At 43.9% G+C, this 12943-nt stretch overlaps 1 protein-coding gene across 6 annotated transcripts in view; it reads right to left on the bottom strand.

Annotated features, from left to right (window-relative positions):
- Positions 1–12943, bottom strand: part of Kif13a (kinesin family member 13A) — a 179586-nt gene that overhangs the window by 96336 nt on the left and 70307 nt on the right. The gene's annotated exons all lie outside the window — the stretch shown is intronic.

Here is a 12943-nt window from a genome sequence, read left to right as displayed (position 1 = left end):
GGGCAGGACTGAACTTCAGCACTGCTCTCAAGAGATCTGTGTTCTTTTAAAACATTTCCACAAATGGAGATTCTATGATCTGCCCCCCACTTTCTTTCTATGAAATCAGATAACACTTGCCTCTCCCCCTCGGGCATCTGCCTTGTTTTCCACCTAAGCCAAGGCTCCATCCTGACTGTAAATGGTCAGGAGGGGCTATTTTCCAATTTGTAAATGTCTTTACTGGTATCCTCTGGACAACAATGAGTCTCTTTAGTAGTTCCTAGATAGTGTGGCAGTCACAGGCATCTCTGTCAGACGTTTAATAATTTGCCATCTTGCATACTGAGGCCATCAATCTACCGGTCTCCATATGCACAGCCACTGTTTGAGATAAAATGAGATTCTAGCCCAAGCTGGAAGTGCACCTGCTGGTTACAATCACTGCCCACTCCAACAGCTAATTATTTGAAACTATTTCTTCAAATTTTCGGTATTTCCCATTTAAAGTCTAGACAAATATGAAAATGCTACCATGAGAGAGAGCACGAGCAAGGAACTCAGGACCGCGAGGGGTGCACCCACACACTGAGACAATGGGGATGTTCTATCGGGAACTCACCAAGGCCAGCTGGCCTGGGTCTGAAAAAGCCTGGGGTAAAACCAGACTCGCTAAACATAACGGACAATGAGGACTACTGAGTACTCAAGAATAATGGCAATGGGTTTTTGATCCTACTACATGTACTTGCTTTGTGGGAGCCTAGGCAGTTTGGATGCTCACCTTACTAGACCTGGATGGAGGTGGGGGTTCCTTGGACTTCCCACAGGGCAGGGAACCCTGATTGCTCTTTGGGCTGACGAGGGAGGGGGACTTGATTAGGAGAGGGGGAGGGAAATGGGAGGCGGTGGCAGGGAAGAGACAGAAATCTTTAATAAATAAATAAATTTAAAAAAAAGAAGAAGAAAATGCTACCATGGACAAAGGGGCTCTGGAAGCATTGCAAGATACAGGGGTCCTTTGCCTGCCAAACCTTTAGCTGTGCAAGCTCCTGAATTTCACAGCTGTTGGTCCTAGGCACTTTAGGATAGTGATCCCTCAAGCCAATTATGGAGTGTAGGCTTTTATTTTAGTAAACATTTATCAGGAAGAAGTCTGAAGTCTGATTCATTTCACTGAAACGCAAAGACGTGATATAACAGACTAGAGAAGTGTTTCATTTTAGGACTTACTCGCGTCGTTAGAGCACCTCAGTGTCTTGTAATTACTCATTAAGAAGTCGCGTGGCTCCTAACTGCAAAGTCGGGGATGGAAAACACGGAGAGCCTGGATGCAGCTGAGCGCTTACATAAAGATGGAAGCTGGGTGTGGCAGCTTACACCTGCAGTCCCAGCACCTGGAGGCTGAGGCAAGAGGGCTGCCATTAAGTCTGAGGCCAGCCTGGGCTACACAGTAAGTTCTGGGTCAGCCTGGGATACCAAGTGATAGCCTCAACAACAAACAAACAGCCTTCTAGTTCATCACTGCCAAGAGACACCAATCACTTCACATCTTCCCAATTAGAAAAAGAGCCAAATGCACAGATATTCTCGTCACTGGTAAAATTAGAAAGCCATTGTTTTCCAGCAAAATCCCACTTTCCCCTAGTTCCCCATGTGCAAAACTCACGCCAGCACTGAATTCCTCGCAGCCTGCTGTGCATCTGCTCCAGCTCCATTGGGCCCTTAAAAAAAGTCAGCTCTGCATTTTTGTGAACCACCGAGCATCTAGCAAAGCTGCTACGGCTGTTTTTAATAAGACCAACTCATTGAGTGACAGATATCCTGAAGGAAGGAGGGTCCAGAATTTATGAGCAGCATGCTGTACAAACTCCCTGCTTGTTGAGAGCTGTGATCTCTGATGGCATTTCAGCAAAATTCAATTGTGGTTTAAAAAAAAAAACTGAAAGAAGCATCCTGCATATTCTGAGGAGGAGCAGAAGGCATCAGCATTCTAAGAAATGTGGTCTGCAACCAGTTTTCTAACCCTAAAACACGTGAGCCAGATATGGTGGAGGCCTGTCATTCCAGCACTTGGGAGGCTGAGGAAGGGACATCAAGAATGAGGCTGGCCAGCCTGGGCTACTCAGAGAGACCCCAGTTCATCAAAGTAATAAAAGCCAAATGTGAAGGCACTTCAACCGTATAGGGTCTATGGACAGTCTTACTTTTTTCATTCCTTCCACCTACTTTTTTTATTTTCTGTGTATGACTACTTTGCCTACAAGGTGCACCATGTGCCTGCAGTACCCATCAAGACTTGAAGAGGGCCTCAGATTCCCGTGGAATCGGAATTACAGGCAGGAGAGAGTTGTGTGATGTAGGTGCTGGGAACTGATCTCAGAACCTGGATCTTCTGCTTTTAGCGCTGAGCCATGACTCCGGTCGCTCTGTGACCTTCTCTGGTCCTGTCTAGTTTTGTCCCTTCACTGAAGCCTCCGGCCATAATATGTTTACTTCAGGAAGCAATCAGGAAGACCAGCAGCCACTCTCAGGTTGAGTCTCAAATACCTGTCAGTTATATTTTCTGTCCTGTAGTTGCTTAAATCTAGTTAAACATATCAGACAACCTGGCATAGGAGTGCACTCCTGAAACCCCAGGACTTGAGGATGAGGCAAGTGGGCCAAGCCCAGCGTCACCTTTGGAACACAGGGCCCCATCCATTCATTTCCAAAAACAACAAAATGGAAAATAATTATTCCGGACATTTTCACATATTGTTTAAAAAATAATTTTAGTTTGCTTTTCATCCCTTTCCCAGGTGGAAAATGATTAATCTAAGGTGTATTATGACACAAGATTATATTTTACATGGAGAAAAACTTGGAAAGCAAGTATCCATCTTTGCAACCTGAGTCAAAGCCTGCTTCCATTTACCTTTAACTCTGTCAATGCTATCTTAAATGCCACTCCTTTTATGAAAGCTTTATTGAGGATGCTTCATTTAAAATTTTCTTAATATATCATCATCATCAATATGAAGTGTGTGTGTGTGTGTGTGTGTGTGTGTGTGTGTGTGTATGTGTGTGCAGGCCCATGTACTATCTAGCATGCATGTGGAGGCCAGAGAACACCCAGTGGGGACCAGTGATCTCATTCTCCCTTTGCCTGGGTCCAGAATTACACTCACATTACCAGGCCTGGCAGCAAGCACGTTTGCCCCTGGAGTCTTCGGGAGCCTAGAAACACCTCTAACTACTTTGAACTCCACGCCTGCCTAATCACACGCTGTGCATGTGTAGACACTTACCTCCATTCATCTATGGTTCCCTTTGTTCTGCTATATTATTCACCATTAAGAGGTCAAGGGCTTTGTTCCTGTGCTTTATGATTCATCAAATAAAAAGACTCTGAAAATGCGCATTTTAGTCTAGAGCAGCTGCTTGATGAATGTGCCTGGCTAGTTCTATGTCAACTTGACACAAACAGGAGTCATGGAGAGGAGGGAACTTGTAGGCAAGCCTGTAGGGCATTTGCTTAAGTAGTGACTGAGGGCCCACTGTGGGTGCCACCATCCCTGGGCTAGTGGTCCTGGGTTCTATAAGAAAGCAGGCTGAGCAAGCCACAAAGAGCAAATCAGTAAGCAGCATCCGTCCATGGCCTCTGCATCACTCCAGACGCCAGGTTCCTGCCCCATTTGGGTTCCTGTACTGACTTTCTTCATTGACGGACTGACTATGTTGATATGCAGTGTAAGCCAAATAAACCCTTTCCTCCCCAACTTACTTTTGGTCATGGTGTTTCATCACAGCAACAGAAACCCTGATGAAGACAGTGAGTTATCTCTTATCTTAACAAGCTTATGAATCTGTATTTTTACATGTATTTTCACATGTCATTATATCACGAATTCTAGTTGGTCTTAATAATAACAATCCAGAGTCAGATATAAGAGGTTAATTCTGAAGATCAGAGAAGCAGAGTGGCCAGTCACTAGAGAGATCTTTTACCTCTACCAATGTTCAGACTAAAGGGGTGATCCTGTCCTCAGACTGCATCTCCAGCCTGCATCTGTCTCCATCAACCCTCAGACTACCCTGAGCGCCTGTCTCCTCCCACCTTATATTCCTCCCTCTACCCAGCCACATCACTCCTGTCTCCACCTCCCTAATGCTGAGATTAAAGGTATGTGATCCTTAGTGCTGGGATCACCTTTGTGTGAGCTCTGTTTCTTTCTCCTTTAGACAGGTCAATCTCAGGTAGCCAGTGTGGCCTTGAACTAACAGAGATCCCTCTGCCTCCGACTCCTGGGCTTAAAGGTGTGTGCCACACTCCCTGGCCACTAGTGGCTTAGCTTTGTACTCTGACTTTCAGGCGAGCTTTATTTTTTAAAACATAAACAAAATATCACACCATATAATAGCACGGATCAGCGAGGGCAAACCCTTCAGTAACACAGAGAGTGAAGATCTATATTCACTTCAATTACAGGAGGACAATACGCAGCATTTCTAAAAGGTTCATGCAAAAAGGGTTGCTGCAGCTCTATACAGAAAACACTAGTGCAGGACACATGACTTCCTAGTTCCCGAATCTGAAGTTCTGAGTGCTTAAGAAGCCTGCGCCATGTGGAGCTGCTCTGCTCTGTATGAGCGCATGGGTCTCTCTCCTCCACCCTGACTTCATCATCTCTCAGCTCCCATCTGTACACCCAGCTTCCACGGTCCATCCTGCCCAATCTCCTATCTACACCCACAATCGCTCTGCAAACCTCTAATTCTCCAGGTGTAGGATTATGGGCTTGCCAGGGTCCTATTTGGTTTTCTTTAAAAGAAAAAAAAAACTTTAAAGCTTTGCAAGATGACAGTATAAAGACGTTTCTGGAATGCCCTCATTCACTGCCTGGTGTTATGAGAACTGAGTCACACTAGATTAGGAAGGCTCGACATTTCATCTCATGTGGATGCCATTCAATGCCTCCTTCACTTCCCTCAGAATTATAATAAAACAGCTAGCTAGCACTATGTGTAACAAACATATGCCAGTTATTATTGTTATTATTATCATCATTATTATTTTAAGCTAAACCTCACTTAGAAGTCTCAGACTGGAACTGCATGGGAAGCCTGTTTGACCCCAGCACTGTCCTCACGGCTGCTGTTTGTAGAAGTCACTGGACCAACCACAAACTTCAGCCTGTGTCTGAACACAGCTGCCACCGCCCAGGGAGATGAGCACCAGAGACACCAGCCTTACTAGCCAGGTCTGTTGACAGACCTCCCTTCCTGTTTAAAAGTCTGTCAAGTCTTTGTTGCCTTTTCATGGTGTAATTAATCATTTCCTTCATACGTGCTCCTAAGTACACACCAAATAATATCTTGGGTTGCACAGTCAACGGTGTCTGACTGAAGATTCCAAGCAGCTAACAGCAGCTGGGTAACACCCACAAGAAGTAAGGCCTGGTCCCCAAGCTCAGGGACCTCATCATCCAACACAGGAGGAAACAATGCTCTGCAAAGCCCCAAAGACAGGGACTCAACGCTCTAGGAGGGGTGACGGCAAGGGTCTTTTCAGGAACACATCCATATTGTCACTCAACTCAGAAGAAAGTTTGAAAATAGCAACTAACTAGTTCTCCCAAATCCTGTGCGAATGCTTCAACAGCAGCCTAGGGCTTCCACTGGACAACTGGTGTGTGTAAACCAGTGGTGCACACTCAATGAAGCATGTGACCAATGCCAGCTCTTTCGAATACTTAGTTCAGGCCACGTTGACACCTTTATCATCACTCCCAACACAAGTCCACTGGCTGCAGAGGGACGGAGAAGATGTGTTACATCCTCGGTCAGTGGATGCTTTTTTATTAGTCTTCTCATGCCCTGATTAAACTTCTTCAAGGGTACACTCAGAACTGCACTGTGGGTATTTCTAAAAACAGGGTATTTCTTTAAGAAACACCAGTGAAAGTCCCAAGATCTGAGCTTGCAGATACAGCCCACCCACCATCTCGACAAATGGCCACTGCCTGTCACGAAAGAAAGAATAAAATTCGCCCTGACAGGGAAGGTTAGGCTGCCAATGAACTTGCATGACAGCAGGACGTCAAGATCCAGACACCAGGACAGAAGTTTAACTAGGAAAGAAACCAGGCCAAGCTAAGACCAGGTGCTTGTGACCACCATGTCACTATGAAGCTATGTGTTTGTGCAGAGCAGAGCAGTCCAACAAGAAGGCAATGGGAACCACATATGTGATTCAAACTGTTTTCATGACATACTTATAAGCAAAAGGAAGACAAAATTGGTTTAATGACATGTTTTAATTAACCTAGTATATCCTACATATTTGTGTGCTTCATTTTTTCATTTACCCTTGTATTAAGCCTTAGAAAACTGCTATGTGTTTTACACTTACTACTCAGCTCAAGTCAGAACACCCACATAGTACATGCCTAATAGCCTGACCCAAAACTTTGTTCTCAGCAAAAGGGAAGACGTACCACAGACCCCAAGACCAGACTGAACAAAACCAAGTCTCAGATGGCAGAGTTGTGCGTGGTTCCCTTCCTTCCCGAGAAACGTGAATAAAGCCAGTTTCGGGTGTTTATAGCGTACCGCTGTTTTTGGAGACAGGGTCTTACTGTAGCCCAGGCTAGCTTCAAACTCTGGATCCCCTGCTGTGGCCCTCAGTACTGGCATTACACACATATACCACCAAACCTGAATGTCTTTAAACAATGGACAGGAGCATAGCTCATTGCTTAAGTGTCTGCCTACCATGAATGAAAGCCCTGAGGTTGAGCATCTACAGTTTTTTTAAAAAATGAAAATAAACTTAATTCACAAGGTTGAGATAGTAAAATAAATCATGCAGTAAACTATAAGATATTGTGCTCATAAATTTACAGTGAGCAAATTGACTAAAAAGAGATATCTAAATAAGATGATTGGCAGATATTTTTATTTCTTCCCAATGCCTCCTTCTTATTAACTTGCTCAATAAAACACAACAGATAAAACAACCTTTCTTTTCCATGTGTACCAGTGCCCGCCAAAATCCAGTTTACCAGAAGACGGCTCAACCAATAAGCAACTGCAATAGTACCTCTGCACTACGACAGACACACTTCTCAGGCTCTGGTGCTCATACAACAAAGGCTCTTTCTTCTTCTGAATCTACAGACATATAAACCAGTGTCTCCATGTTGGTCTAAAGGGCCATTGTTCTGGAGGGACACAGACCTCGTTCCCATAAGCACTGCAGAGTGTTCATCAGGTCAAAGGATTAACAGGCAGGTAGGCGGGCAGTATCTAAGATGAATGCTTCTTCATTCAGAACTTAAAAAATCTGACACTTACCAGACAGAGAAATCCAAAATATTAGGGACATAGCAATCTATGTTTGGTGTGTGTATGTGTGTCACTCTCTGTCATGGTTCTGTCCATCAGCAAGGGAGGCATAACTTTCTCCAACTGACTTGCCTGTCGAACATCCCTTGCTTCACTGAGTAGTTTGTCTGAGCTGTGGTTACTGTCTTGACGAACCATTGTCTTTTTTTTTTAACTGGCATATAGTTTCGCCTACTCCAGAACATCATGGATTAATAGCAGACTCTTAGAGCATCGAGCCTTTTCAGGTTGGTTTCTTACACTTATTAATATGCATTGGAGGTTCCACAGTGACTTTTTGTGCGTGGATAGTTCATTTCTCTTTTATCTTTGAACAATACTGCATCAAGAGCCTGTACCGGGATTCATTACCCATTCTCCTGCAGGAGGTCGTCGTTGCTTTCGCATTTGGCCATCATGAATCAAGCTGCCATAAACACCTGTGCGCAGTAGACCCAAAATTTTGGTTGTCTGGGTAAACAGCTAGAAGCTTGATCACTGGGGTCATGTGGTAAGAATATAATTAGGTTTATCAGGAGTTGTGGGCTGTTTTTCAGAACATCTGGACCATCTGCCTCGTTTTGCCAGCAATAGCAAAGGTCCTGCTGCTCCACGGACTTCATTTTGGTTTTATCAGACTTGGAGATTTTAGGCATCCTATAGGTGTGCCTTGGCATGTCACTGCTGTTTTCATGTTAATTCTCTAAGGACATGACAGTGATTTACTGACTTACTTACCATTCATCCATCCATCCATCCATCCATCCATTCGATATCCCTACATCTTCTTTAGGGAAATGTCTACTCAGATGTTTTTATCCATTTTTAAATTGACTTTTCAGATTTTTTTAATCCTTTTTTAAACTATTTTTTATTTTTCTTTCTTTTTTATGTTGAGTTTTAAGCAAAAGTGATTTGGATACAAATCATTTATTGGGTATTTTCTAAACATTTGTCCCAGTATACAGCTTTTCTTTTTACGTAACATTGTCACCGGCAATGCCACATTTGTTTGTAGTAAAAGACCCGTCTTTTTCTCTTGTGCGTTCATCGCCGAGCCGCGGCCCCTCCTCCCTGTCATCGTCTGAAAGCATTCCCGTTGTGCATTTTACAGCGCGGCCTGCGTCCATTTGGAATGAGTTTCCCTGAAGAATGGAAGACCGGAGTTTACTTTTTAAAAAATGTGGATCTTCCATTGTTTCCACATCCTTTGTCTCGTTAGCATCTTGCTGTATTCTTATCTACTAACTTATCTTCCAGTTCTTTAAGCCTCTATTTTCAGTTTGATGTAAGCTGCTATAGAATCCTAACACTAAATTTCCAGTTTAGGTTTTGGATATTTCAGACTGAGAATTTTTAGTGGGTTATTGGTTTCTTGAGTTATATAACATCCATTTCCCATTTCTTGCTATCATTTTTCTTTTTTTTTTTTTTTTTTTTTTTTTTTTTTGGTTTTTCGAGACAGGGTTTCTCTGTGGTTTTGGAGCCTGTCCTGGAACTAGCTCTTGTAGACCAGGCTGGTCTCGAACTCACAGAGATCCACCTGCCTCTGCCTCCCGAGTGCTGGGATTAAAGGCGTGCGCCACCACCGCCCGGCTTTGCTATCATTTTTCAATCTGATTTTTTTTTTTAAATCTCCTTAGACATAAGTGCATTTAAAGTTTGGGCCTGACAATTTGATATCAGAAGCACTCATAGGTCTTTTATTTCTGCTGGTTCTTATTATCTTGTGTGTAGTTTATCTCTGAATGTGCGCTTCACTTTGTGCAGCTATGGATGGAACCCGGGACCTGTGCGCACTTGGTGAGCGCCCTGCCACAGAGATGCGTTGGACTCTATGTTCTTTGTGGTGGCTGTGGGATCCTTAAAGACAGGAACTTCATCTGCTTCCTCCTGTAGTTTCTAGGCACTGAATTCTGGGATTGCTTCCACATGACTTCAGTCCGTGAGATTTCCGGGATCACGCAGTGACCTGGAGTGCGACGTGTTTAATTATTGATTTCTGTTAGTCCATTTGTTTCTGAGACAGGTCAGAGTCTCACCATGAAGTTCTGGCTGGTCTGGATTGGCTATGTGGACAAGGGTAGCCCTGAATTGGGGCGATCCTCCTGCCTCTGTCTCCTGAGCGCTGGCATCATAGGCTTTTGTTTTATCTAACTCCAAGTCTCACTTGGTTGCCTACGTTGACCTGCCTCAGCCTCCTGAGTGTTGGCATTACAGGAAAGTGCCACCACACTGTAACACAATGACTTAGATCGGACAGTAATCCATCTGGGGGCTGATTTGTTTTTGGTACTGTCGTGTGTCCCCCAAGGTCTGCTCTCAACCCTCTGTGCTGACTACAGTACATGGAGTTTAGCAAGGACTTCAGTTCTGGCTTTATGTGAATGAGCTGTAGACAGAAGTTTCTATCCTGCCTGGTCCCATAGCCATTCAGTCCCAAAGAAACACACAGAAGCTTATATTAAGTACAAACTGTTTGGCCTCTTAGCTCAGGCTTACTTTCAACTAGCTCTTGTAACTTAAATTAACCCATAATTCTTTATGTGTTTAGCCGTGTGGCTTGGCACCTTTTCTTAGTGAGACATTCTCATCATGCTTCTGCAAATGGAGACCGCGTATTGGTTTCCTGGCTGCCTAGACCCAAATAATCATACAGAAACTATATTAATTATGACACTGTTTGGCCAATGACTCAAGCATATTCCTGGTTAGCTCTTATATTCTAAATTAACCCATTTCTATTAATCTATGTATCACCATGAGGTTGTGGCCTACTGGTAAGATTCCAGCATCTTTCTCCTTTGGCAGCTGCATGGCATCTCCTTGACTCTACCTACTCTCTCTCTTTATCTCTATTCAGACTTCCTGCCTGGCTTTACTCTGCTAAGCCATTGGTCAAAACAACTTTATTTATTAACCAATAAAAGCAACACATACACAGAAGGACTTCCCACATCAGCTTCCTCTGCCTTTTCTCTTTCCAGAATTCTCCTATACTTCCTACCTGGCTACTGGCCAATTAGCATTTTATTAAACCAATACAAGTAACAGATCTTAACAGCACACAAGAGCATTCTTGCATAGCAATGAGCCCCTATACCTTGTCCTGCCCCATAAGGCTGCCAGTACCTTGCTCTCTTCAAAGCTGTTTCCACTTGAGTGCTGCACGTGAAACATTGGGATTTGTCTCTCTAAATTTCCAGGGTCCTTTCAGAACTTCATCTAGTAATCCCTCACTAACCCTAATGTACATCCAGTTTCTTTAAGCACAGGCTTAAAGAACTATAATCACATTTATGTATCTGTGTTTGTATGTATGTGGGAGGGTACATGGATGCCTGGGCATATGGAGGAGTCCACTCTCTCCTCCCACCACATTGGTGGGTCCTGGGTCTTGAACTTAGGTCAGCATCCTAAGCATAGGCTTAAAGTGTTTTCAGTTGAACTTAATGGAGAAGGTGATACTGATTCCCTGGTGTGTCATTTCTGACTTAAAGGTCAGAATGGGAATGTGTATCCTATGATCTTCAGACATTTGGCTCCCATGACCCCAGAACAACAGATTTCATAGTGCACACATACACAGCCCACCACCATCACAATGCTAAGACTAAGCATGCTTCATGGACGACTTGCTCTTACTTAAAATATTAGCTAAAATCACCCCATCTGTCCTGAGCTCTCCAATCACTGAGGCCTAAATCTCAGTCTAAGAAAGCATTATAAAAGCAACTTTGGTTTTCCTGCTTGTTTTTAATATACACATGCCCTAAATCAACTTCTGTGTCTTTAATATATTTTACTCTATTTTATCAGTTATTTGGTTTCAAGACAATGTTTAGGCTTCCCAAATGTACCTCATAGAGTAGATGTCAGCTATTAAGTATTTTAAAAAACATATATTAAACATACTTTGAAATACTTTTAAATATTTAAAAGTATATCTATGTTTGTTTCCAGTTTTTCGAGACAGGGTTTCTCTGTGTAGTCCTGACTGTCCTAGAACTCACTCTGTAGACCAGGCTGGCCTCAAACTCACAGAGATCCACCTGCTTCTGCCTCCCAGTGCTGGGATTAAAGGCGTGCGCCACCACTGCCCAACTCACACTGGCTTCTTTGTGGAAAACAAAGTTAGTTTATTACCAGAATGAGACTATATGCCTTGAAACCTCTGGGAGCAAAGAAAACAGACAAGCTAAGGGAGCATATATCCTCCAGGGGCAGCAAACTTTCAAGGCTATGAATTTTAGGGATCACAATCACACCAGGGAGGACTGCCATGATTCTCCAGATCTGACCATGATGGCTGGCCCAGCTCACTCCAGAAACATCAGCTACTTCCTCTTTCTTAAGACATTGCCTATTATTTATTCAATGCATGCCTTCCTTGCTGGAGTTCAAACTCTCAGTGCCAAAGACAACATGCATGATGCCTTCAATAAATGTAAAGCATGAAATAACATTTTATCAGTTTTCCATAATCCAGAGCTATATTAAGTGTCTTCTCCATAGCCCCAGGGCTATGAAGTAAGCCTTTCTCGTCTCTCTTCCACGCGCGCACGTGTCCTAGATTCTGACCGTATGAGAAAGTGTCTGCCCTAAACCTACCTTAGGTAGCATGGCTGTAATCAGTGACATCAGCCAGGGCTGCTCAAAATTTCTGGTGGCTCGTAGAACTGAATGCCTCTCTAACACTCAGCAACATGTTCCCTGGTGCTGACACCGGCCTTCACTTATTCATGGGCTGTCACTCAAATGCCCACTCCATTTACTCTTGAACTTTTGGGGATTCCACCAGTAAACATGCTATCAAAAGTTGGCCAAGGTGGCAGAACAGCCCCAACTAGCAGTCACTGTGACCAGCTAAGAATCTGACAGAGCACAGAGCATTAGCACGGGGATGGCTCATCTCTATCTGAATGTGTGGAAAACCTTTCGATTCTTCTTGGCAAAACAGAAGACAGTCTGTCTGTCTGAGCAAGTTACCAAGTTTCAACCTGGAGGACCCATTTTTATTTTTCTGCTTTCTCGAATGGCCATTGTCTTAGTTATTGCTGTGGTAAAACACCATGACCAAAAACAACAAGGGAGGAAAAGATTTATTTCATCTTATACCTTGAGTCTATCATCTAGGGAGGTCAGGGCATGAGAACCTGGAAGCAGGAGCTGATACAGAGGCCATGGAGGGGTGCTGCTTACTGACTTGCTCCTCATGGCTTGCTCCGCCTGCTTTCCTATAGAACCCAGGACCACCAGCCCAGGGATGGCACCACCTGCAAAGGCTGGGCCCTTCCACATCAATTACTAATTAAGAAAATGTCCCACTGATTTGTCTACAGGTTAGTCTTATGGGGGGCATTTTATCAATTGGGAGTCCCTCTTCCCAAATGACTCTCGCTTGTATCAGGTTGACATAAAAGTAGCCAGCACAGCCATGCCAACCACCTCAGATCGCCCACTCTCAGCCTATGAACCAGCACCTGCTGCTGCTTCTTGGTAAGCTCCCTTTTGATGCCAACAGGACAGAACCAATCCCTGACAGGCAGGTCGAGAGATTCAAGCATCTTCCAAGGATGCAGCAATGGGTGAGTGC

This window comes from Microtus oregoni, unplaced genomic scaffold (genome assembly GCF_018167655.1).
Source record: "Microtus oregoni isolate MIOR12 unplaced genomic scaffold, Mior012 000042F_ref0000377, whole genome shotgun sequence".
Lineage (NCBI taxonomy): Eukaryota > Metazoa > Chordata > Mammalia > Rodentia > Cricetidae > Microtus > Microtus oregoni.
The sequence above is the reverse complement of the archived record's forward strand: the minus strand, read 5'-3'. Positions and strand labels throughout refer to the sequence as shown.